Source organism: Mus caroli, unplaced genomic scaffold (assembly GCF_978045245.1).
Source record: "Mus caroli unplaced genomic scaffold, Mus_caroli_1 scaffold_8, whole genome shotgun sequence".
Classification (NCBI taxonomy): Eukaryota; Metazoa; Chordata; class Mammalia; order Rodentia; family Muridae; genus Mus; species Mus caroli.
The window spans coordinates 4,615,001-4,642,523 of record NW_028227263.1 but is presented as its reverse complement, the minus strand read 5'-3'; the positions used below and the strand labels follow the sequence as shown (position 1 = coordinate 4,642,523).

The 27,523-nt window shown below is 39.9% G+C and overlaps 1 long non-coding RNA gene across 2 annotated transcripts in view; it reads right to left on the bottom strand.

The window, feature by feature from the left end:
- LOC115031541 (uncharacterized) overlaps positions 1-27,523 on the bottom strand; it is a 57,997-nt gene that overhangs the window by 28,305 nt on the left and 2,169 nt on the right. The window contains exons 1-2 of one of the 2 annotated variants that reach the window (XR_003837199.2): positions 22,558-23,011; positions 18,224-18,283 (exon numbers count right to left, since the gene is read on the bottom strand). This is a non-coding gene — a long non-coding RNA (uncharacterized LOC115031541). Of the gene's footprint in view, positions 1-18,223; positions 18,284-22,557; positions 23,012-27,523 lie in introns of those variants that run through there. The other variant, XR_015047796.1, reaches the window with a different exon arrangement.

The following is a 27,523-nucleotide window of genomic DNA, read 5'->3' as shown; positions in this document are numbered from 1 at the left end:
AGGTTAACATTCCAGGGCAACACCGCCACAGAGCTTGGCTTCTCTCAGGCTTTGCTTAGTTACCACTACTCCTTTTTATTGTTCCAATGGTCAATATCACTCTTTCCCAATTACCCACACTGTTAGTGGTTTAGCTAACTTTTCTCATTGCTTTGATAAACTAACAGAAGAAACATAACAAATGTTTTGGGTTTGGCTCACCACGGCAGAATACACGTGATGGCACAAGTGCCACATAGACACATGGCATCCACATTAGAGAGCAATGAGTGTTCACACTCAGTTCACTTTCTTCTTTTATACAGTTTGCTGAATCAAAATGATTCTCTGTATCTTTGTCATAAACCCTTTATTTCAATATGATCTCTATCTTTATTATAATCCTGTACAGAATAGAGAAGTATCAGGATTCCAAAAATTGCTTGCTATGCCTTCAAAAGTATACTAAGATTTGTCATTAATTGTATAATCAAAATTGTTTCCTGTCCATACTAGTTCCACGTTTCTGGGGCTAGACATATATAGAAAGAATGACATGAAAGCCTATGATTAATTTATGGTGTGTCAGCTCCTGGAATTTTCCTAAGTTTTTCTTCTTTAATGGTTTTTCTCAAATCCTGTGTCACATGCTTATGACTACTACTTAAGTAATGGATTCTGGGTCTGAAACTGCCAGTACACCATGCACCACCCTACCTCCCTGCCTGGCCCAGAGACACACAGGTGAGATAACCCCACACCTCTACTCCAATACCTGCACCTGCAAGGACACCAACAAGCCTAGCAGCCATGGGATCCAAACTGCCTGGAGCTCCATTGTCCTTCCAGTCCATGCCCAAACCACCAGCAGTGTCAGAGCAGCACACAATCCCCCACTACCCTGTCTAACTCCCAAGAAACTAGCTCTAACCCACCACACACACAACTCCACCTGGCTCCAGAGGCCTGACACAATGTGGGACACCCAGGTCAACCAACACCAGAGACAACTAGATGGCAAAAGACAAACACGAAAATATAATCAACAGAAGCCAATGCAATATGACACTATCAGAACCCAGTGATCCTACTACAGCAAGCCCTGGATATCCTAACACACCTGAAGAACAATACTTTGACCTTAAGTCCAATCTCATAGAGGCCTTTAAAGAGAACCTACATAATTTCCTTAAAGAACTATAGGAAAACACAATCAAACAGGTAGAAGCCCTTAAAGAGAAAAACAAATAAGTCCCTTAAAGAAATACAAGAAGGACGAAAGCATCCATACTTTGGTCTTCCTTCTTCTTGAGCTTCACATGGTCCATGAATTGTATTTTTGGGTCCTTCTTAGAAGGGGGAACAAAATACTCACGGGAGGAAATACAGAGACAAAGTATGGAGCAGAGACTGGAGAAAAGGCCATCCAGAGACTGCCCCACCTGGGGATCCATCCATTATACAGGCACCAAATCCAGACACTATTTTGGATGCCAAGAAGTGCACGCTGACAGGAGACTAATATAGCTGTCTCCTGAGAGGTTCTGCCAGAGCCTAACAAATACAGAGGTGGATGCTCGCTGCTAACCATTGGACTGAATATGGGGTCTCCAATGGAGAAATTTGGAGAAGGGACTGAAGGAACTGAGGGGATTTGCAGCCCCATGGGGGGAGCAACAATGTCAACCTGCCAGACCTGCTAGAGCCCCCTGGAACTGAACCACCAACCAAAGAGTACACATGAAGGGACCCGTGGCTCCAGTCACATATGTAGCAGAGGATGGCCTTGTCGGGCATCAATGGGAGGAGAGGCCCTTGGTTCTATGAAGGCTGAATGCTCCAGTATAGGAGAATGCCAGGATGAGGAGGCAGGAGTGGGTGGATGGGTAAGTTGGGGAACACCCTCATAGAAGCAGGGGGTGGGGGATGGGGATTTCTGGTGGAAAATCAGGAAAGGGGATAACATTTAAAATGTAAATAAAGAAAATATCCAATTTAAAAAATGGCAGATAAAAAAAAAAGAAATATAAGAAAATACAACCAAACAGGCAAGGGAAATGAGTAAAATTTTCTAAGACCTAAAAATGAAAATAGACACAATAAAGAAAATAAAAATGGAGGTTGATCTGGAGATAGAAACTTGTGAAAGAGAACAGGAACTACAGACACAAACATCACCAATATAATACAAGAGATAGAAGAAAGGACAACATAGAATGAATGTAAATAACAAATGTAAAAAGATCCAAACTCAAAACATCCAGGAAATTCAGGACATAATGAAAAGTCCAAACCTAAGAATAATAGGAAGAGAAGAGGGTAAAGACTCCCAGTTCAAAGGGCCAGAAAACAGCTTCAACAAAATCATAGAAGAAAACTTCCCTAACCTAAAGAGATTGGTATAAATGTACAAGAAGTCTATAGAACACCAAATAGATTGGACCAGAAAAGAAGATCATTCTGCCACATAATAGTCAAAACACTAAATGGATAGAACAAAGAAAGAATATTAAAAGCTGCAAGGCAAAAAGACCAAGTAACATATAAAGGCAGACCTATGAAAATTGCACATGAGTTCTCAACAGAGACTCTAAAAGCCAGAAGATCCTGGACAGATGTGTTGCAGACCCTAAGAGACCATGGATGGCAGGACAGAATACTATAGCCAGCAAACCACTCAATCACCATCAATGAAGAAATGAAGATATTCTATGTCAAAACCAAATTTAAACAATATATTTTTACTAATGCAGCCTCACAGAGGACACCAGAATGAAAACTCCAGCACAAGAAGGGCAACCACACCCAAGAAAACAAAATAAATTAGTCATCTCACAGAAAACCAAAAGAGCACACACACAGTAACACCTCCAACATCAAAATAACAGGAACTAACAACCATTGGTCATTAATATCTCTCAATATCAATAGATTCAATTCCCCAATAAAAAGACACAGGCTAACAAAGTGGATACATAAACAGGATTCATCATTCTGCTGCATACAAGAAACACACCTCAGCAACAAGGACACTACCTCAAAGTAAAGGGCTGAAAAAGGGTTTTCCAAGCAAATGGTCCCAAGTAACATACTGGAGTAGCCATTCTAATATCTAATAAAATAGACTTTCAACCAAAAGTAATCAAAAGAGATGGGGAAGGATACAAATAAAGAGAACAATACGAAGAGTCAACAAAACCAAGAGCTGGTTCTTGAGAAAATCAATAAGATAGATAATCCCTTAGCTAAACTAATGAAAAGGCACAAAGACAGTATCCAAAAATAAGACACAGGCTAACAGGCTGAATACATAAACAGGATCCATCATTCTGCTGCATACAAGAAACACACCTCAGCAACAAAGACACTACCTCAAAGTGAAGAACTGAAAAAAGATTAACAAAATCAGATTTGAAAAGGGAGACATGATAAAAGAAACTGAAGAAATGCAAAAAAATCATTAGGTTTTTACTTCAAAAGCCTATACGCTACAAAACTAGAAAATCTAAACTAAATAGATGATTTTCTAGACAGATACCATATACCAAAGTTTAATCAAGGTCAGATAAACTATCTAAACAGACCTATGACCCCTAAGGAAATAGAAGCAGTCATTAAAAGTCTCGCAAACCCCCCCCCCCAAAAAAAAAGCCCAGGGCCAGATAGTTTTAGTGCAGAATCCTACCAGACATTCAAAGCTCATTCAAAGAACTAATCCCAGTACTTTTCAAACTATTCCACAAAATAGAAAGAGAAGGAATGGTGTCAGCGTTTGGAGGCTGATTATGCGATGGATCCCTGGATATGGCACTATGCAGGAGCCTAGCAAACACATAAGTGGATGCTCACAGTCAGCTATTGGATGGATCACAGGGCCCCCAATGGAGGAGCTAGAGAAAATACCCAAGGAGCTAAAGGGATCTGCAACCCTATAGGTGGAACAACATTATGAACTAACCAGTACCCCGGAGCTCTTGACTCTAGCTGCATATGTATCAAAAGATGGCCTAGTCGGCTATCACTGCAAAGAGAGGCCCATTGGACTTGCAAACTTTATATGCCCCAGTACAGGGGAACCCCAGGGCCAAAAAATTGGTAATGGGTGGGTAGGGGAGTGTGGGGGAAGGTATGGGGGACTTTTGGGATAGCATTGGAAATGTAAATGAGGAAAATACCTAATAAAAAAATTTAAAAAAAAAAGAGAAGGAACACTATCTAATTCATTCCATGAGGCTACAGTTACCCTATTACCTAAACCACACAAAGACACAACAAAGAAAGTGCACTTCAGACCAGTTCTACTTATGAATTCTGATGCAAAAATACTCAATAAAATTCTTACAAATTGAATCCAAAAACACATCAAAACGATCATTCAACAAGACCTAATAGGCTTCATCCCAGGAATACAAGGATGATTCAATATATAAAAATCTATCAATGTAATCCACTAAATAAACAAACTGAAAGACAAAATCACATGATCATCTCATTAAATGCTGAAAAAGCAATTGGCAAAGTCCAAGGCCCCTTCATGTTAAAAGTCTTGGAGAGATCCCAGATTCAAGGCACATACATAAACATAACAAAAACAAGATACAACAAGCCAATAGCCAACATCAAGTTAAATGGAGATAAACTTTAAGCAATCCCATTACAATCAGGGACAAGACAAGGATGCCCACTCTCTCCCTATCTACTCAATATAGTTTTTGAATCTCTAGCTAGAGCAATTAGACAAAAAAAGGAGATAAAAATTGGAAAGAAACAAGTCAAGGTATCACTATTAATGGAAGATATGATAATATACAAAAAGGAATCCCCAAAATTCTCCTACAGTTCATAAACAACTTTAGCAAAGTGGCTGGATAGAAAATTAACTCAAACAAATCAGTAGCCCTCCTTTATACAAATGAAAAATGGGAGAGAAAGAAATTGTGGAACAACACTGTTGCAATAATATAAAATAGCTTGGTGTAACTCTAGCCAAGCAAGTTAAAGATCTGTATAACAAGAATTTCAAGTCTCTGAAGAAATTGAAGAAGATATCAGAAAATGGAAAGGTCTCCCATTCTCATAGATAAGTAAGATTAATATAGTAAAAATGACCATCTTACCAAAACTACAGACTACAGATTTAATGCAATCCCCATCAAAATTACAACACAATTTTTTGCGGACCTTAAAGGAACAATTCTCAACTTCATATGGAAAAACAAAAAACCCAGCATAGCCAAAAAATTCCTGAACAATAAAAGAATTCTGGGGTAATCACCATCCCTGACTTCAGCTGTGCTACAGAGCAATAGTGATAAAAACTTTTGTGGTATTGGTACAGGAACAGACAGGTTGATCAATAGAATAGAATCAAAGGCTCATAAATAAACCCACAGAACAATGAACACTTGGTTTTCAACAATGAAGCCAAAACCATACAATGTAGAAGTGAAAGCATCTTCAATAAACAGTGCTGGTCTAACTAGATGTCTGCTTGTAGAAGAATGGAAATGTTCAAGTCCAAGTGGATCAAGGACCTAAACATAAAATCAGATACACTAAACCTAATAGAAGAGAAAGTGGGAAAGATCCTTTCATGCATTGGATGGGAGACAGTTTCCTGAACAGAACACCAACGGCTCCAACAATTAATAAATGGAACCTCATAAAACTGAAATATTTCTGTAAGGCAATGGACATGACCAACAAGACAAAATGGCAACCTACACATTGGGAAAAGATCTTCATTAACCCTACATCCAACAGAGGGCTAATATCCAAAATATATAAAGCACTCAAGAAGCTAAAATCCAACAAACCAAATAAACCAATTTAAAAATTGGGCACAGAACTAAACAGAGAATCCTCAACAGAAGAATCTCTAATAGCAGAAAAGCACTTAAAGAAATGTTCAACATTTTACTCATCAAGGAAATGCAAATCAAAACAACCCTGAATTCTACCCTACACCCATCAGAATGGCTAAGATCCAAAACTCAAGGGACAGCACATGCTGGCAAGGATGTGGAGAAAGGGGAACACTCCTCCATTGCTGGTGAAAGTGCAAACTTGTGCAGTCACTATGGATATCAATCTGGTAGATTCTCAGAAATATCGAAATAGTTCTGCCTGAAGGCACCACTATACTGCTCCTGAGCATATACTCAAAAGATGTTCCACCAAGCATCTTTTGACGGTAAGGCTGCTAAGAACATTGTGAAGCATGTGGTAACAAGGACACATGCTTCACTATGTTCTTAGCAGCCTATTTATAATAGCCCAAAACTGGAAGCAACCTAGATAGATCTCCCATAACCAAAGAATGGATACAGAAAATGTGGTTCATTTACACAATGGAATACTATTCCACTATTAAGAATAAGGACATTATGAATTTTGCAGGCAAATGGATAGAACTAGAAAATATCCTGAGTGAGGTAACCCAGACCCAAAAGGACATACATGGTATATAGTCATTAATAAGTGGATATTAGCCAAAAAGTACAGAATTCCCATGATATACCCCACAGACCCAAAGAAGTTAAACAAGAAGGAAGGCTCAAGTGAGAATGCTTTAATTCCACTTAGAAGGGGAAACAAAATACTCACAGAAGACAGAGATAGGGAGGGAACTGGGGGAGAGGGAAAGGGGCAGACAGGATCAGGTTGGGAGAGGGGAGAGATATGAGAGAGGCCCAGAGGGCCAGGAGAATGAATAGAAATCTGCAGGTGCTGGGAGGGTGAGAGGAAGGGAGAACCTCTAGGAAGTTCCAGGACCTGGGATAGGAGAGACTTCCAGGAGTCAATGTGGGTGACCTTAGCTAAGATACCTAAGAGTGGGGACGGAGAATCTGAAGAGGCCACCTCCTGTAGCCAGGCAAGACCTCCAGTGGAAGGATAAGAGCACCCACAAATTTTTCAACCCAAAATGTATTCTGTCTAAAAGATGGAGGGATGGAACGGAGACCAAAGGAAAGTCCAACCAGTAACCAACCCAACTCGAAAGTTATCCCATACGCCAGCAGCAATCCCTGACACTATTAATGATAATCTGTTGTGCTTGCAGACAGGAACCTAGAATAACTGTCCTCTGAAAGGCTCTACCCAGCATCAAACTGAAACAGACATAGATACCAAACATTAGACAGAGGCTGGGACACTTATGGAAGAGTTGGGGGAAAGATTAAAGGCCCTCAAGTAGATTGGAACCCCAGAGGAAGACCACAGAATTAACAAACTTGGACTCCTGGGAGCTCTCAGAATCTGAGCCACCAACCAAAGAACATACACGAGATGGAAAGAGCAACACACACACACATACACACAGTTTCCTCTCAGTCTTCATGGCTGCCTTGCCTAGCCTAAGGGGGAGAGAATACATCTGATCTGGCCAAGACTTGATGTGCCAGGGTAGGGGGATACCCAGGAGGGCCTCATCCTCTCAGAGGAAAACAGGAGAGAGGACAAGAAAAGGAACTCTGGGAGGGAGGGACTGGAAAGGAGAGCAGCATTTGGGATATAAATAAATAAATAAATAAATAAATAAATAAATAAATTGATTTAATTTAATTTAATTTAAATTTTAAAAAGTATTAGGTTCTATGGAAGTCTTGATTTCTTGCATAGCTGATTCAGGAAACTACCATTAGATTTATTCTTACCAACACCAGCTTTTATCAGAATTGCTGCATTATCCCAGTCCTAGTGAGATTAAAGGCCTCAGTGAGAGGCCCTTAACAGCAAGGAAATTCAAATATTAAGCATGTCAGAAACACAAGCAAAAGTTGCATAGCCAATTTCTACCAAGGGCAGTGATGGGTCATCATCAATCAGTGTCTGCAGGATGCTTGGCATCACCATTGGGAGACAGGAGAAGAACCCACAAAGTAGCAGAAAAAAATAAAGAAAGGCTACACTGTAAATCCTGCAGCCTTGTGAAGCTGGTATCCCTGAGATGGATGCTAATTCCAGGTATGCCCCTTTATCCATGGAGGAGGCACCACACAGCCATACTGGGAAGAGTGATCCGTAATCTGCATACAAAATAAGTGACTGAATCTCTCACAGGCTTTATGTATTGAGCCCGAGTGTCAGTCGGTTGTGACTTGGCTTTCAGTTGCCCAGGTGCCCAGCAGGACCAGGATCAGCACCATTTACCAAGCACTCTGTAATCCCACACTGACTTACCCTTTCATGCTCACTTGTTTCTTTTCTCCTTTGTTGGATTCCTCTTCCTAGTTACCACATGTCAAGGTTGACACTCCTCATCACCAGCCTGGAATCTATGTCCCAATACAGCCTTAGACTCACCCTGCTACTCTTAACATTTCGATGGGACCCACCTGAACTCTCAGTGCAGTCAGCTTACTCACTTCAAACATGCTGAAAGGTTCCTGTATTAGTGAGCTTTGCATCACCACACCACAATGCCAGACACAGAGAACTTGATAATGATAACAGTTTTGGAGGCTTAATAAGGGCATGGCACCTGCATTCACTCATTTCTGATGAGAACAACTCAGAGAATGATTGGTGGATGACAGTGTTTGGAGTGTGTGTGTCAGGAAAGGCAGTCACAGCTACAGCCAACCAGCAGAGAAGCTGGATGGGGTTAAACTGAGGCTTTTATCATCAACTTGGGGGGAAAAAATAGCAAGGAGTACTCCAAGAATTATCTTCCAAGGGCTCCTCCTAGTGGCCTCCTGCTGAGCCCTACTCTTTAGGTTCTGCCTTCTCCCAGGAGCACTGATCTTTAAATCACACTATAGCACCTGTTATTGTTTAAACACTGACCTCACCCTCTGATCTCCACACAATGTAATCCAAATGCCCACATTTAAGTTTTCTTCCCACAAATTCCCAAAACAAACCCTCGGTTTTGGCTCTTCTGGTTTCTTCATGATCTACTTAAAATTCTGTTTCCATCCAGATATGATTTGCACTGGGGCCCCCAACATGTGTTGTAGGACCAGTGCCTGGAGGAATGTGATCTTGTTTGGGGATTTGGGTCTTTTGGACACTTCCAGTTAAAATAAAATCATTAGCGTAAGCTCTATAGAAGAGATACAGATACACAGTAAAGATGCTAATTGTGGTCAAGGCACAGCCTGCAGTGACATGTCTACAGCCTGCAGATCAGTGTTGGCAGCAACATCATGAGTGAGAAAAGGCTACAAAGGATGCTTTCTTGCAGACGTCACAAGCAACACAGTTCTGCTAACACTGAATATTCTAGAGTGATCCCCACACTGTGGAAAAATAGGATTCTGTGATTTAAGCTTCTAGTCTCTGGTATATGGTGACAATAGGAATGTTAAACAAAAAAAAAGTTTTACTTTTTTTTAATCTTTGAGATTATAATCTAATCACAATATTTCTCCCTTCCCTTTCCTCCCTTCAAAGTCTCCCATATGTTCCTCCTTTCGCTTCGTCAAATTCATGGCCTCAGTTTTCATAAGTTGTTATTATATTCACATATATACATATATACACACACATGCAGTAATACATATATATGTATATACATTCATATATACGCATATATATACTATATAGATATATATAGATATATATTCCTAAATAGAACCTACTTAGTCTATACAATGCTACTTATACGTGCATCATCAGGGCTGAACATTGAGTATAGGATAACCAGTTGGTATGCTCTTCCCTGGGAAAAGACCCTTTCTCCCACTCCCAGCATTCCTCAGTTGCTTGTAGTACTCTGTGTGGGACTGAAGCCTTGTGAGCTTCTCTCTGTCCACTTTGGCATGTCCGTTGGTGTTATCCTTGTTTAGCTCACATTTAGGTAGTCATGTCGGGGAATCTTTATCAATTCAGCCTCTGGCATGACTAGAAGATATACTCTCATAGCAAACTCCCTGCTCTTCTGACTCTTAAAACCTTTCCACCCACTCTTCCACAATGTTCCCTGAGCCTTGGGTGCAGGAGTGTATGGTAGATGTAGCCACTGGGACTGGGCTCCACACCTCTGCGTTTTGATTGTTTGTAGTTTTCTGTTATAAAGACAAATGAAATAGTAAACTTTGCAGGTAAATGGATGAACTAGAAAAGATCATACTGAGTGAGATAACTTAGACCCAGAAAGTCAAATATCACATGTTCTATCTCATTGAAGGCTCCTAGCTCCTAGCTTCAGATGTTAGCACATAGCCCAGGGACTGTGAAACAAGGAAATTAATATTTCTTTTTAAAATCTAAAAAGGTGACTTTATTCATAACCATCATGATAACAATAGAAAACTTTGCAATGGACTGTGCAGCAACTAGTTTGGTTCTTTTTTTTTTTTAATCATACAAAGAGTAAATTATAGACAGTGTAGAGGGTAAGGATCAGGATGGAATATTGCTGAACATCAGTGGTTGAGAGTTCGGACCAAGCTGACCTAATCTCACATATGGTGCTAAGATTCCCATGGTTTGATTCTCACTCATTTAGTTTTAGGAATAGAGTGTACTAGCCAGATACGAGTTTCTCTACACTACAGAACAAAGTGGTGATTTATTCAATGTACAAGCACTTCCAGGGACTGCCGCCCTCCCCAGATCAGGGCAGAGAAAAACCCAAAGCTCCATTTTTGTTTTCTGAAAGCAAGCGTACCCTTTCAACTCTTAATGATGGGTAAGCTTCTAGCTATTCTACATCAGAACATTCACTGGAGATAAATAAGAGCTTGCCACCTCCTGGGCCTCTTCTTGCTGCCCCTAGTGCTATACTATTTTGATCACTCACTGAGTTCCCACCCCAGGGTATATATGCAAAATCACCTAATTCCAGCAGCTGGAGGAATATGGCATTCTCTAGTATTCTTAGTTCATAGTGAACAAGAGGTTGTAAATGGCTTCCAGGATCTAAGTGGGTCCCCAGCATAAGTGCCAAGAAGCAACTAAAATGTCCTCCTGGCTGCCCCTTGAATGGGGTTTACCATTGCACTTATCTCACTGCTGTGTGGGGATCAGGTCCATATCCATCCTGGAACTGGGAGCAAAGAGAGCAAACAAACAGACTTTCCAGAGCTGAAGGAAAATGCAGAGCCCGCAAGTATTTTCTCCTAACTTCTCTGTCAGTACAGCTAACCCCATAGGTCCTCCCTGGAAGGAGTCATTCACACACCACAGCTGTTACAGATCCCGCCTGAGGTACTGCCTTCCTAACCTGAGTTTGAAGCATTAGTGAGTTGTACCTCAGAAAAATAATAGGGACATGCACTGGGGTCACTTGTAGCAGATCCCTCCCAAGCGTCAGTGCAAGAATCTTGCTAAAAGTTCAGATAACTGCCACATCTGCTTACTCTAAAACAGCCCTGAGACAGTGAAAGACAAATCTCCACCTTTGACTTTTCCTGTGCTACGGTCTAGGACACACCCTAAACACTCCAGTCTCCCCAGCAGCATCTAAAATGTGTGTTTCTATCTTACATGAACACTGACAGGACTTGGCAAACACTAATATACTCCAGACCACTGAAAGCAGACAGTGGGTTGAACAGACACAATTCAAGTGTTATGGAGGCCTCTTTTGTGTAACAAGTCACATACAAACATGCCAGACTAGTTGCTAAGGTCCTTCTATACAAAGCCTTCTAGATAGGATTAAGAGAGATAAATGGTTGATACAATTGAAAGAATGAGAAATGAAGATATGTTCTAAATAAAAAGACAAGACAGGTTTCCACAAACCAACTCTATTGAAGTGGAGATACCTGACTTAGTTCACAGAATTAAAACTAGTGGCTATAGAGATGATGAGTGATATCTACAGAACAATCTGTTAATAAAATTGCAACAAAGTAGTTTTAGAGACACCTAGAGTAAGTGTAGGACCACCTACTGGAATATGGATATTCCAGACACATTATATGCATGGATAAATTTCTCAAACAATAAAAATATTAAAAAGAAAATCCAAATAAACTGACTTCCTCAATTTTTTTTAAAAATACTTAAAATAGATCATGCAACTGAAGATATAAGAACTAAACTAAAAACCTCAACCAAGTTCAATAGCAGGCTAGTGGCTTTGAATACCTGTCACTGCAAGCCATCCAAATCAGGAGCAACAAGAACAAAGGTGAGGGACTGACTGTACATGATGGGATTCACCACACATCACACAGAGCCACATGTGTGGTGACTGGACCATAAGAAGATGGAAAGGAATAAAAGTCACAATTTTAAAAAGTGAGAGAAAATTTCTTTGGCCTGGGAGAGAACATTAAAATCAACATTCAAGAAGCCCAAAGAAACGCACACCAAGGCAATATAATTAAATTGACAAAATTTAATGACAGCTACTTTTAAAAGAAAGAAGGAATAGTAATAAGACAATCCTAATTTTCAGCAACACTCTGCGGTCAGAAGGGAATGGTTGAAAATTTCAAAAACTGCAAATTATGCCAACTAAGAATACTATGCACATTAGTATTGTCTTATTAATTATTATTACCTTTTCTTTCCTCTTATCCTTCTCTTTCTCCTTCATCTTTCCTTTTCTTTTCATTTTTTCTTGTTTGTTTGTTTGTTTGTTTGTTTGTTTGTTTTGAGACAAGCATCTCACTAGGTAGCCCTGGCTGTCCTATAAATCACTTTGTAGACCAGGCTGACCTCAAACTCACAGATCCATCTGCCTCTGCCTTCTGAGTTCTAGGGTCAAAGCAATGCACCTGGACCTAATGCTATCTTTCAAAGTAGGATTTTTATAAGTAAACAAAAGCTGAGGGAGAGAATTGTCACTAGATTGTCACAAGAAATGCTGAAGCTAAAAGGAAAAGATGTTGATTAGTAACTTATATACTACCACCGGTTTAAAAAATTAATTAACAAAGTTAAACTTCTAATACTGTAATAGTGTTTTTAATTAGTTATGAATCTTGCATAGCTTTAAAAGAAAGCTACATAGAGCTCATATGAATTCACAGAGACTGACACAACATGAACACGGGCTTCATGGGTCTGCACCAGATTCTCTCTGTATATATTATGGGTAATAGTTTAGTGGATTTTTTTAGTGGGATTCCTGAGTGTTTAAATGAGTGGGTCTCTGAATCTTGTGCCTCTCTTGGGCTCTTTTCCTCTGTTTGTTTGTAATAGTTTTTGTTTTATCATATTACATTTTTGTTTGCTAGATGTTATTATTATCTCTTAGAAGACACTTTCTTAGCTTCCAGTCCACAACTAGGCCCCGGGGCAAATTGAGCACTCTAGTAGTCACCCACCCAAACCCAGATCATCCTGATTCCCAGGAGGTCCATCCTAACCAGGCTTACAGGTGAAACCCCCCTTCACCACAATACCTGGCCTAACTAGGACCCAAATGAAGCCCAGCGGATGAGAGACTTATCCACCCTGCTGGAGACACATCTTCCTTCAGTTCACAATTCAGCCCAGGGCAGATAGGGTGTTCCAGTCCACCCACCCACACCCAAAGACAGCACTGTTGGCCTCCCAGAAGGCCTGCTCTAACCCAGGTCTCAGAGCTCCACCTTCCTAAAAGGAGGGGCAATCTAGGGACACCAGAAATAACCAAATGGCTAGAGGCAAGCACAAGAACATAAGCAACAGAAACCAATGCCACTTCGCACCATCAGACCCAGTTCTCCCACCACAGCAAGCCCTGGATACCCTAACACACCTAGAAAACAAGATTCTTACCTAAAATCCCATCTTAAGAAGATGATAGAGGACTTTAAGGACAACATAAATAACTCCCTTAAAGAAATACAGGAGAACACAGGTAAATAGGTAGAAGCCTATAAATAGGAAACATAAATAACAAAGAAATACAGGAAAACACACTCAAACAGGTGAATGAATTGAACAAAACCATCCAAAATCTAAAAATGAAAATAAAAACAATAAATAAATCACAAAAGGGGGCAACCCAAGAGATGGAAAACCTAGTTAAGAAATCAGGAGATACAGATACAAGCATCACCAACAGAATACAAGAGATAGAAGAAAAAATCTCAGGCATAGAAAATATCAAAGAAGATATTGACACAACAGTTAAAGAAAATACAAAGTGCAAACATACTAACCCAAAACATCCAGGAAATTCAGGACACAAAAAAGGCCAAACCTAAGAGTAATAGAAATATAAGAGAGTGAAGATTCCCAATTCAAAGGGCCAGAAAACATCTTCAACAAAATTATAGAAGAAAACTTCCCTGACCTAAAGAAAGAGATGCCCATAAACATACAATAAGCCTACAAAACACCAAATAGACCAGAAAAGAAAACCCTCCTATCATATAGTAACTAAAACACTAAATATACAGAACAAAAGAAGAATATTAGAAGCAGTAAGGGGAAAAGGCCAAGTAACATATAAAGGCAGACCAATCACAATAGCACCAGACTTCTCAACAGAGACTCTAAAAGCCAGGAGATTGTGGGCAGATGTCATGCAGACCCTAAGAGCACACAAATGCCAGCCCAGGCAACTATACCCAGCAAAACTCTCAATCGCCATAGATAAAGAAACAAAGATATTCCATGACAAAACCAAATTTAAACAATATCTCTCCACTAATTCAAATCTACAGATGAAACTAGAAGGAAAATTCCAACACATAGAGTGTATCTACATCCAAGCAAAAACAAGAAATGAATCATATCACAATAAACCTAAAAGAAGAGAACCACACAAACATATTATTCCACCTCTAACAACAAAAATAACAGAAATTAACAATCATTGGTCTTTAATATCTCTCAACATTAATTAACTCAGTTTCCCAATAAAAAGACATAGACTAACAGCCTGAATATGTTAACAGAACCCAGCATTTTACTGCATATAGGAAATATACTTCAGTGACAAAGACAGACACTACCTCAGACTAAAAGGCTGGAAAAAAATTCCAAGCAAATAGTCCCAAGAAACAAGCTGGAGTAGCCATTTTAATATCAAATAAAATCAACTTTAAACAAAAAGTTATCAAAAGAATGGGGAAGGACACTTCATACTCATCAAAGGAAACCAAGATGAAATCTCAATCCTGAACATCTATGCCCCAAATGCAAGGGCTCCCACATTTATACAAGAAATATTACTAAAGCTGAAAACACACATTGAACCTTACACAATAATAGTGGAAGACTTTAACACTCAACTCTCATCAGTGAGAGTTTCTCACAAAAATGAAGGCACAGCAAACCCAAACGTATGGGATACAATGAAAGCAATGATAAGAGGAAAATTCATAGCACTAAGTGCTTTCATAAAGAACTTGAAGAGAACCTACTCTAGAAACTTAACAGCACATCTGAAAACTCAGGAACAAAAAGAAGTAGACACCAAGAGGAGGAAATAATCAAACTCAGTGCTGAAATCAAACAATTTGAGACAAAGAACAATACAAAGAACCAACAAAACTAAGAGCTGGTTCTTTGACAAATCAACAAGATAGATAAAGCTTTAGCCAAACTAACCAACGTGCACAGAGACACTATCCAAATTAACAAAATCAGAAATGAAAATGGAGACAGAACAACAGAAACTGAGGAAACGCAAAAAACCATCAGATCCTACAACAAAAGACTATACTCAACAAAACTCGAAAATCTAGATAAAATGGATGATTTTCCAGACAGATACCATGTATCAAAGTTAAACCAGGATCAGATAAATTATCTAAACAGACCCATAAGCCCTAAGGAAATAGAAAAGTCAAGGTATCACTATTTGTGGATAATATGATAGTATACATAAGTGACCCTAAGAATTCTACCAGAGAACTTTTACAGCTGGTAAACAACTTTAGCAAAGTGGCTGGATACAAAGTTAACTCAAACAAATCAGTAGCCTTTCTCTACACAAAGGATAAATGGGCTAAGAAAAATATTAGGAAAACAACACCCTTAGCAATAATCAAAAATAATGTAAAATTTCCTGGTATAACTCTAACCAAGCAATTGAAAGATCTGTAAGACAAGAACTTCGAGTCTATGAAGAAAGAAATCAAAGAAGACCTCAAAAGATGAAAAGGTCTCCCATGCTCATGGATCAGTAAGATTAACATAGTAAAAATGCCCATCTTACCAAAAGCAAACTACAGATTCAAGGCAATTGCAATCAAAATTCTAATTCAAGTCTTCACAGAAATAGAAAGAATGTTCAACTTCAAGTGGAATAACAAAAAACCCAGGATAGCAAAAACAGTTCTCTACAATAAAAGAACTTCTGAGGGAAGCTGTACTACAGAGCAATAGTGATTAATAACCAAATAGTACTGGTACAGAGACAGGCAGGTAGATCAATGGAATAGAATTAAAGACCCAGAAATAAACACACACACACACACACCTATGGTCACTTGATCTTTGACAAAGAAGCCAAAACCATACACTGGAAAAAAGAAAGCATTTTCAACAAATGGTGCTGATCTAACTGGCAGCCTGCATGTAGAAGAAAGCAAATTGACCCATTTTTATCTTTGTACAAAGCTCAAGCCCAAGCAGATCAAGGACCTCCACATAAAACCATATATGCTAAATCTAATAGAAGAGGAAGTGGAAATAGCCTCAAATACATTGACAAAGGGGAAATTTTCCTGAACAGAACATCAATAGTTCAGGCTCTAAGATCAACAATTGACAAATGGGGAAAAGCTTCTTTAAGGCAAAGGACACTGTCAATAGGACAAAATAGCAACCTACAGACTGGGAAGAGACCTTTACCAACCCTACATCCGATAGCAGGCTAATGCCTAAAATACACAAAGATCTCAAGAAGTTAGACTCCAGAAAACCAAATAACCCAATTTAAAAATGGGATACAGAAGTTTAACTTTATATGCCCCAGTACAGGGGAACGCCAGGGCCAAAAAGGGGGAGTGGATGGGTAGGAGAGTGGGGGGTGGGTATGGGGGACTTTTGGGATAGCATTGGAAATGTAAATGAAGAAAATACCTAATTTAAAAAAAAGAGAAAAAAAGAAATGTAGATCAAGAAAATATCTAATAAAAATTGAAAAAACTTCAAAAAAAACCCCAACAAAAGGATATATTCAACATTTTTGACTTTGATGAGTCTGATTTAGAACATTCATTTTACACATTTATAAACTGATTAAAATATTTTCCCAATAAAAAAAAAATGGGATACAGAGCTAAACACGGACTTCTCAACTGAGGGATCTCAAATGGCTGAGAAGCATCTAAAGAAATGTTCAACATCTTTAGTCATCAGGGAAATGCAAATCAAAATGACCCTGAGATTTCACCTCACACTAATCAAAATGGCTACGATCAAAAGCTCGGGCGACAGCAGATGCTGGCTAGGAAGTGGAGAAAGAGGAACACTCTTTCATTGCTCGTGGGATTGCAAGCTGATAAAACCACTTTGGATAGCAATCTGGCTGTTCCTCAGAAAATTGGAAATATTTCTTTTTTTTAACTTTCTTTTTTAATAGATATTTTCTTTATTTACATTTCAAATGCTATCCCGAAAGTCCCCTATACCTCCCCTCGCCCTGCTCCCCTACCCACCCACTCCCACTTCTTGGCCCTGGCGTTCCCCTGTACTGGGGCATATAAAGCTTGCAAGACCATGGGGCCTCTCTTCCCAATGATGGCCGACTAGGCCATCTTCTGCTACATATGCAGCTAGAGACACGAGCTCTGGGGGTACTGGTTAGTTCATATTGTTGTTCCACCTATAGGGTTGCAGACCCCTTCAACTCCTTGGGTACTTTCTCTAGCTCCTCCATTGGGAGCCTTGTGTTCCATTCTATAGATGACTGTGAGCATCCACTTCTGTATTTGCCAGGCACTGGCATAGCCTCACACGAGACAGCTATATCAGGGTCCTTTCAGCAAAATCCTGCTGGCATATGCAATAGTGTCTGAGTTTGGTTGGTGATTATGGGATGGATCCCCGGGTGTTGGAAATATTTCTACCTGAAGACCCAGCTATACCACTCTTGGTCATATACCCAAAAGATGTTCCAACATATAACAAGGACATATGTTCCACTATGTTCATAGAAGTCTTATATATAATAGCCAGGAGCTTGACTAGAGAATGGATACAGAAAATGTGGTAAATTTATACAATGGAATACTACTCAGCTATTAAAACTACACGAAGTTTGCAGGCCAATGGGTGGAACTAGAAAATATCATCCTGAGTGAGGTAACACAGACCCAAAAGTACATACATGGTATGTGCTCACTGATAAGTGGATATTAGCCCAAAACCTCAGAATACCCATGATACAACTCACCAACCAACCATATGAAACTTAACAAGATGGAAGGCCAAAGTGTGAATAATTCCGTCCCACCTAGAAGGAAGAACAAAATAATTACAGGAGGCAGAGGAGAGAGAGATCTCCATAGAAGAGGAAAGGGGGCAGGACAAAAGGAGACAGGATCAGGTATGGGAAGAGACAGGAAAGAAGTCCAGAGGGCCAGAAGAATGAATAGAAATGTGTAGCATTGACAGGTGGGGAACGGGGTGGGGAGGCCACTAGAAAGTCCCAGGCACCAGGGATGGGAGAGGCTCCCAGGACCCAATGGGGGTGACATTAGCCTAAATGCCCAACAATGTGGGGAGATAGAACCTAAAGAGACCACTTCCAGTAGATAGACATGGGCCCCAGTTGAAGAATGGGGCCACCCACCCATCTCAAAATTTTTAACCCAGAATTGTTCCTGTCTAAAGAAAATGCAGGGACAAAAATGGAACAGAGACTGAAGGAAGGGCCATCCAGAGACCACTCCACCATGTGACACATCTCATCTGCAGACACCAAACCCCAACACTATTGCTGATGTCAAGTGCTAGCAGACAGGAGCCTGGTATGGCTGTCCTGTGAGAGGCTTTGCCAGCACCTGACTAAGATAGATGGAGATACTCACAGCCAATCATTGGACTGAGCCCGGGGACCCCAATGGAAGAGTTAGGGAAAGAGCTGAAGGAGCTGAAGGGGATTGCAACCCCATATGAATAGAAGGGAATACTTGCAAAATCTTTTTTTAATATATTTTTATTAGGTATTTTCTTCATTTACATTTCCAGTGCTATCCCAAAAGTTCCCCATACCCCCCCCACTCCACTACCCACCCACTCCCACTTCTTGGCCCTGGCGTTCCCCTGTACTGAGGCATACAAAGTTTGCACAACCAATGGGCCTCTCTTTCTGCTGATGGCCGACTAGGCCATCTTCTGATACATATGCAGCTAGAGACACGAGCTCCAGGGGGTACTGGTTAGTTCATATTGTTGTTCCACCTATAGGGTTGCAGATCCCTTTAGCTCCTTGGGTACTTTCTCTAGATCCTCCATTGGGAGCCCTGTGATTCATCCAATAGCTGACTGTGAGCATACACTTCTGTGTTTGCTAGGCCCCGGCATAGTCTCACAAGAGACAGCTATATCAGGGTCCTTTCAGCAAAATCTTGCTAGTGTATTGCAAAATCTTTTTACAGAATTAGTATTACCCTGATGCTAAACCAAAAACCTAATAAAAAGAAAATTATACGCCAATATCTCTGGTGAACATGGATGCAAAATTTTTCAGTAAAATATTTCAAAACAAGTTCAAGAACACACCAAAAATATTTTTACTTAATTTTTTTTATTTTTTAAATATTTTCTGTTCTTTTTTATATCTTAGTAATTAATCTCCTCTCTGATATGCATTTTGCAAAGATTTTTTTTTCCTCCATTCTGTAGGCTACCTCTTTCTTCATTCTGGTAAGTTGTTTCCCTTGTTGTATACAATAAGCAAATTGTGCTATTGGTGAGCACTTATGAAAAGTCTTTCCTATTTCTATATATTAAGATATTTTTTATCAATGCAGGACTGAAGCATCCACACTCTGATCTATTGAGGAGAAAACAGGATGATCGCGGGAGGTGGAAGGAGGGGAGACCTGGGAGGGAGAGAGGAGGGAGAGGAAATAAGGGGGCAGTATCAGGTACTAGAGGGGACGGGGAGAGGTCAGATGGTCAGGAAATCAAATAAAAATAGCAGCAGTGGGGCATGAGGAACTGGGGACAGCCACTGAAGGCTTCCAAACCCCAGGGAAATGAGAGGCTCTCAGAACCCAACGGGGATGACTTTAGCCAAAATGCACAGAGCCTGTAGAGACCACCTCCAATAGATAGGCACAGCCCCTGGTTGAGGAATGGGGCCACCCACACATCTCAAAATTTTTAACGAGAAATGTTCCTGTTCAAAGGAAGACAGGGACAAAAAGTAGAGCAGAGACTGAAGGAAGGGCCATCTGGGGACTGCTCCATCTGGGGATCCATCCTGTTTGCAGACACCAAACCCCTACACTGTTGCCATTGCCAAGAGGCGCTTACTGACAGGAACCTGGTGTGGCTGTGCCTTGGGAGGTTCAACCAGCAACTGACCAATGCAGATGTGGATGCTTGGAGGCAACCATCAGACTGAGCTTACGGACCCTCCACCGGTGGTGGAACTGGTCAAAGGACTGGAGGAGCAAAAGGGGATTGCAACCCCATAGAAAGAACATCGGCTGACTACCTAGTGCTCCCAGAGACTAGACCACCAACCAAGGAGTGTATAGGGAGGGATTCATGGCTCCAGATACATAGGTAGCTGAGGATGGCCTTGTCTGACATCAGTGGGAGGAGAAGCCCTTAGTACTGTGGAGATTTGATGTCCCAGTGCAGAAGGATGCTGGAGCTGTGGGGTGGATGGGGGAGAACTCTCATAGAGGCAAAGGGAAAGGAGGAAAGGGTGGATGTGGGGGGGCGGTGTTGTAGACAATATAATTTGAGATGTAAACGAATGGAATGATTAATCTTTAAAAAGATATTTTTATCTATGCTTTCTTCTAGCAATTAGAAGTTTCAGGTCATACATTTGTCTGTGATTTGGTTTTAATTGTTTTTTTGTTTGTTTGTTTTGGGTTTTTTTTTTTTTTGCACAGGGTAAGCAATAACAATCTTGTTTCTACAGAAGGAAATCTAGTTTCTTTCTTTTTTATTTTAATTATTTTGACCACGCGTGCTTGTTGAGAACACACATGATGCAGTGTCGACTTTTGTTGACTTATGCAGATCTGTTTGTGAGGCCTGAGATTTGAAGCCTGTGAAGGCTCTGTGCCCCAGTGTAGGGGAACATACAGTCCAGGAGGCGGGTATGGGTGGGTTGGTGAGCAGGGGGAGAGGGAGGGGCTAGGGGTTTTTTGGAGGGGAAACCAGGAAAGGGGATAACATTTGAAATGTAAATAAAGTAAATATCTAATTTTTTAATAAGGAAAAAAAAGAATGGGGCAGATTACAGTCTAATGTAGACAATCTTATTTCAGTTTCAGTGTACTTTTAGACACTAATGTTACAAAGCAATGATCCAAGGAAAGTCATTTGAGTTCATAAAAACAAATGATCAGAAAAACAAGTAAATAAACTCCAGTAAGCACATACTAAATATTAGCAGAACATCTCTTTCCCAGAACTTTGTCAGAAAAAAATAATTAAACACACTTTCCTGGCACGTCATATAAATTATATCTGGGAAGGCACAAAGTCAAGGCAGAAGGCCATGGCCAGATTCGGGTACACTGGGGACAGCGCTTAGCAGCTCCTCTCACCACATTGGGCTCTACAGCTATGTCCTGACATCCAACGAGAACAAACATATCTTATAAACTGGAGATAAAGGTTTAACACAGATGGCACAAAATAACTTCTAAGAGCAATCCAAGGAACAAGAAGGTAAAAGGCCCTCTGCCTTTTTTCCTGGAGTCTCTCTTCAGTTCCTCAAGGCATTGTTCACAGTTTAGCATTCTTTGACCATGTTCTGATGGTGCAGCATGTGTGCAGAGGTCAGAGAACAGCATTTGGAACTCAGTTCTTCTACAATGGATTCTGGAGATTGATTCAGACAGCAGGGACTTCTACCCACTGGGACATCTCACCATCGAGGAAATCCAGCCCTCACAGCAACATCTGTTAAAGAGACTTTCTGTTTTGCATAATGTTTTTAAAGCCTTGTTTAAAAAAATAATAAGTGACTGTAGTTGTGTATCTTTATGCCTGGGTGATCCACTCTATTCTATTGGCCAAGATATCTCCATATCAAAAAGATTAACCAGACCGGGCAGTGGTGGTGCACACCTTTAATCCCAACACTTGGGAGGCAGGGACAGGAGGATTTCTGAGTTTGAGGCCAGCCTGGTCTACAGAGTGAGTTCCAGGACAGTCAGAGAAACCCTGCACAGAGAAACCCTGTCTCAAAAAAAAAGAAAAAAGAAAAAGAAAAAGAAAAGATTAACCAGTAAGATCAAGTAGGCTTCATTCCAAAGATGTAAGGTTGATTCAACACACATAAATCAATACATTTAATCTACTATATGAACAGACTCAAGAACAGAAACCACATAATCATCTCATTTGATGCAGAAGACATTTGACAAAATTCAACATCCTTTCATGATAAAGGCCCTAGAGAATTTAGGCATACAAGATACATTCTCTCAGCACAAGAAAGACAATGTCTTAGTTTGGGTTTTACTGCTGTGAAAAGACACCATGATCAAAGTAGCTCTTAAAAAGAACATTTAATTGGGGCTGGCTTACAGTTTCAGAGTTTCAGTCCATATCATTATGGCAGGAAACACAGCAGCATCTAGGCAGGCATGGTACTGGAGGAGCTGAGAGTTTTACATCTTCATTCAAAGGAAGCCAGGAGCAGACTGGCTAGGAGGAGGATCTTAAAGCCCACCCTGATAGTGACACGCTTCCTCCCACAAGGCCACACCTTCTCCAACCAGGCAACACCTCATAATAGTGCGATTCCCTGGGCCAAGCATATTCAAACCACCATAGGCACTATAAGGCAAGCCTATAGCCAATAGCTTATAAAATAGAGAAAACATCAAAACATTGTCAGTAAAATCAGGAACAACATAAGTTATGCCCACTCTCTCACCTTCTGTTCAATATATCACTTGAAGTTTTAGTTAGAACAACAAGACAACTGAAGAAGATAAAGAGGATACAAATAGGAAAGTGGAAAGTTAAAGTATCTTCTTTGCAGATGATATAATTTTATACATAGAAGACCTCAAATACTTCACCAAGAAACTTCTACACATGATAAATACATTCACTAAAGCAGCAAGATATGAAATTAACACATAAAAATACAAATAACATTTGTATTTTACTACATACAAATAACAAACACACAGAGAAAGAAACCAGGGAAACAATATCATTAACAATCACCTAAGATATCTTGGGGTAAAACTAACCAAGGAAATTAGAGGCCTACACAATGAATACTTTAAGAAACTGAGAAGAAATTGAAGATACCAAAAGACAGAAAGCCCTACCATGCTCGTGGACAAGCAAGATCAATATTGTGAAAATGGCCAGAAGTAGGCTACAGACTCAGTGTAAACCCTTTAAAATTACAATGCAGTTTTTTATAGATATTGAAAATAATCTTAAATTTTATATGGAAATACAAACAACCCAGGATAGCAAAAACAACTTTGAGCAATAAAAATAATATACCATATCAGCATCCCAGATTATACAACAAAGATGTAATAATGGAAAAAAAAAGCATGTCACTGGCATAAAACAGACTCACTCAGGAGATTAGAATCTAGGATTCACACATAAATTCATACTCCTACAGCTACCTGATTTTGACAAAGAAATCAATAATACCCACTGAAGAAAAGAATACATCTTCAAGAAATGAAGATCTTGTTAAATGGTCAACCTAGATAGCTACCTGGAAAAATGGAAGTTGATCCTTATCTGTCAGCCTGAATAAAACTCAATTCTAAATGCATCAAGGACATGTTCAAGAATCAAGCTTGTTTGCAGGCATAGTCCTTTTTTTTTTTTCAACCTTTGTTCCATCTGGACTGAGAGCCTGTTGGACAGAGTTGTCCACATTCAAGGCAGACTTCCCATTTCAGTTCCATCTGGACTGAGAGCCTGTTGGACAGAGTTGTCCACATTCAAGGCAGACTTCCCATTTCAGTTCCTTACACGTACACATGTCACAGGTCTTTGGAAACACAACAAAGTATAATTTATTGATTTTCTTGGCATCTCTCAACCCAATTGTGTTAATGAACAAAAACATACCTTACATTTTGTTAAGGGATATACATTATAAAAATATTACGTCATGAACATCAAAAATTGTTCTAGAGGTGGAGAAATACACATTTCTTTATGGAATAAAAACCATTTATATTAGCTTAAAATATTTTTTCTAAGTACAAATGTTTTACACTGGTACTGATGGACTGAAATGCTGAAGCCTGTGATCGATATACCAAGGTTAAGAAGAGAAGACTTAAAGTATACCACTATACACATCATCTAATCCAAAGAAAGAAAAAAGAATATTGGCAAATGTTAACAGAATAACATCAGAACAATACAGTGAGCAGAAGTTGATTGAGTTTGCTTATCCAAGAAAAAACAGAACAGTCCAGTAAAATGGAGACAGTATAATAGATCTCACGGAAGAGTTAAGCAGCCACTGCCAACAAGTGCAAACAAAACAGACATCCTGAGACTCAGAATACGTCATGATTACAGAATCATAAAAGTTTTAGACATCAGAACAAAATGATTATGAGTAAGAAGATTGAACCCCAGACAAAAATGCTGTCGTTAAAACAAAAAAACAAGGATTCTGTGAGTGACAAGAGTCAGAATAAGGAAAGAGTGTGTTCTGAAAAGAGTAAAAGAGAAAACACACAGAAATCAGGAAAGAAGTGACTGGGTGTGTAAAAAAGAATGAAGAAACAGAAAACCCAGGCTGAAGACAGTAGAAACCAGGTTCCAGCTCCACCCCAAGCCCTACGTCAGATGGGGTGGAGAACAGAAACTACAAACCCAAGGTCACTGGAGCCTGGAGATTGCAGACAACAATCTATGTTTAAACGAGAATATGGTACTAATACAAACTATATAAACATAGAAAAATAATAAAAATTTAGTCTGTGTACCGATATTGATATATTTTCCTGATCATTACTCTTGTAGCTTTCAACCATTACCAAAATGCTAATATTGTTTCTTTCAGTAAACTATTGTTATGTGGTGACGAAGAGAACTTCTAAAATCGAGTTTCTTCAAACTGCTCACACTTATTCTGTTGTTTATCAACTTTGCTTATGTTTTTAATATTAGTAATATTTTGAAATTATTTACATAATTACAAACTTAAAAGTTTATATATTCACAGAAGTTCACATTGCAAAATAAATTATAAAGATTCCCCCAAAAGTGTGACATCTTTAACCCAGTGGCCACCAGCACATTCCACACTGTTGATGCAACTCACAGAAGGAATAACAGCTGAAAAGTCAGGCTCTGGGAACACAGATGTCATAAAGTCACATATTAAAATAAACATTCAAAACTGAACAATAGCAAAGATGCAAGAAAACCTCAGACACAAGAGCAACACTGGGCCAATTTTTCAGCTCTGGGTGGAGCACAGTTGCAATGGGGTGCTGGCTTAGACGTAGGTGCTAATTAAGCTATCATGTTCCACCAATTATAGGAAATGCAGCACAACCTTCGAGACATCAAGCACCTTTCAAAGGACACAAGAAGTATTTGCTGCCCAGCCGCTTCCACCTTGTCCCCTGGCTTTGCCTTCCCCCCTGCCCTGGGTAAGCTGAGCATGGCTGATAAACTATCCAGCATCTCCACTGGGGTCTCAGAGTGCTGGAGCCCACTGGGACTCAGGAAACGGATGCTTCCTCCAGCCCTCAGGTCTAACTCTGTGCACTGTTGGTAGGAAATCATTATTTGCTCCCTAGAAGTTAAACAGAAGATCAGACTTGGAGGCCATCTGGCAGATGACAACTCCTTTGATGTAGGGAACTCTGTCCCCAGGCCAAGCTAGCTTGTTTGTACTGATAGTGTGTATTTTATGTTTTGGTTTTACTTGGAAGAGAAATTTGGGCTTCAGTCAAGGCCATTGATTTAATGAAAAGTAGTGCTAAATAAGATAAATAGCAGCTGCTTAGCCAACAAATTTCTAGTTTGGGCCCCTTTTAATTGGAAAGAAGAGTTTAACAAGGGCCTGACATTTTATCATACAAAAACAAGAGAAAATTTACAGGAAAGCCCTTGAATCAACTCTCACCTTACTAGCTGTCTTTTTAGGTATCCAAAATGGCATATTTGCCAACTATGTTTTAAACCACTGTGGCCCAAGGATTTATGCCTTCTGAGTACTATTCTTCTTTGAGTGTAAAGGAACAGAAAGTCAGAGTACCAGGCCTGACATGCAACCCATCCCAAGTGGAGAAGCCTGTGGAGGAGGTCCCTTTGGCACCTTTGCAGAGCTTGGCTTTTTCCTCATAAAAACTGGCCTGCTGTTGGACAATCCACATACCTTTGGCTTTCTCATAACCTTCTCACTGAATTCCTACTGAATTCCAAGTTTGTTGGCTTCAAGGATTTTCTGGGACGTTGGAACACTGGCGAAGGCTTAGCTATGACAGAATTCAATCTTAAAAGGCACTTTTAATAAAATAATACTAAAAGAGAGCACGTGGATCCATACACCAGACTAACACGGGGATAGGGTATGAGTATATGGGTTATGAGAACGCCAAAGTTCCAGGAGGTGAGTTTCCGTGAAACTCTTTGCCTCGTGAGTGTTCCTAGGCCTCTCAGCCTGTCAAGCAAACTTCACTGGAGTGTGCATAGCAGTTGGCTAATTGGATTTCTGCTTGATTGGTTTTTGATGACCTGTTCATTGATAAGAGTGGGGTATTTCATAAATTCATTGTTTTTAATAGCTGAGTAGTACTCCATTGTGTAAATGTACCACATTTTCTGTATCCATTACTCTATTGAGGGACATCTGGGTTCTTTCCAGTTTCTGGCTATTATAAATAAGGCTGCTATGAACATAGTGGAGCATGTGTCCTTCTTACATATTGGAGCATCTTCTGGGTATATGCCCAGGAGAGGTATTGCTGGATCCTCTGGTAATACTATGTCCAATTTTCTGAGGAACTGCCAGACTGATTTCCAGAGTGGATGTACAAGCTTGCAATCCCATCAGCAATGGAGGAGTGTTCCTCTTTCTCCACATCCTCGCCAGCATCTACTGTCACCTGAGTTTTTTTATCTTAGCCATTCTGACTAGTGTGAGGTGGAATCTCATAGTTGTTTTGATTTGCATTTCCCTGATGACTAGGGATGTTGAACATTTTTTAGGTGCTTCTCAGCCATTAGGTATTCCTCAGTTGAGAATTCTTTGTTTAGCTCTGTACCCCATTTTTAATAGGATTCATCCCATAAACAACCACCAAAACCAGACACTATTATGGATGCCAACAAGAGCTTGCTGACAGGAGCCTGATATAGCTGTCTCCTTGGTCCTGTGAAGGTTCTATGCCCCAGTATAGGGGACTGCAGAGGTCAGGAAGAAGGAGTGGGTGGGTTGGTGAGCAGGGGGTTCGGGGGAAGGGATAGGGGGAAACTACGAAAGAGGATAACATTTGAAATATAAATAAAGAAAATATCTAATTTTTTTTAAAGA